The following is a 1,004-nucleotide window of genomic DNA, read 5'->3' on the forward strand; positions in this document are numbered from 1 at the left end:
GCTTACAGCATAACATAATCCTACTGATTATAATTATCCAATCAACCCAATGCTACAGAAATAACAATCCCCATTTGTGAGGCTAATAGAATGAAATTCTCACTTCACAAAAGTGAATTTGAGTATAGATTTCCAGTCACAATTACTTGAACTCGCAAAGAAAAAGTTTAGTTACCTGTTTCCAGGAGTGCCTTGGAGGCTTGGTGACTGCAAACTTTCCCAATTCCTCGGCCTGCTAATGAAATTACGGTAGGCCACGTAACCTTTTCCATTGCATCTCCAGTCCTTTAATAAAATACAATGAGTGCCATTATTTAAACTTTCAAAAATCCCCCCAAAAAAAAAGTACCAACAGATCAGTCCAAAAAGTGAATCTACTGCTCGAAATGAAGTGAAACCAAATCATAAAGGAGAATTTTCAATGTCCTTGAAACCTAACTTTGCTATGAATCGGAATACAACAGCACAAACAAATTAAACGTCGAATTCTTTACCAATATATCAATCCATGCCCTACACATCCACAAATTTCCAAATTCCAAACATAGATACAATTAAGAAAACCTAATTACACATATATACAAATACAAACACGTATTCACGTATAGGATCAAGATCCGCTGGAATTCTTAGGAAACTTTAGTTAACTAAATCCTAACCATTACTTTCAAATCAAATTGTCCAGAATTCAGCACCTCGGCGTTTATCACATATGATATGCAATGAATCAATGAGTTCCTTAAATCCTAACCATTACTTTCAAATTAAATTGTTCAGATTCTGGCGCCTCAGAATTTATCACATAGGACAATGCAACGAATTAACGAGCTCCAAATCTTAACCATTACTTTCAAGTTAAATTGTTCAAATTTTGTTGTGTCGGCATTTATCACATGTGATATGCAATGGAAGGGAGAGCATACTCTGCGACGAAGAGCGCCGGACTCGGACTTGCGGAAAAGGAGGAGGCGACGAAAGCCGATGTATTGGGGATCGGAATCAGC

Source organism: Corylus avellana, chromosome ca1 (assembly GCF_901000735.1).
Source record: "Corylus avellana chromosome ca1, CavTom2PMs-1.0".
Taxonomy (NCBI): domain Eukaryota; kingdom Viridiplantae; phylum Streptophyta; class Magnoliopsida; order Fagales; family Betulaceae; genus Corylus; species Corylus avellana.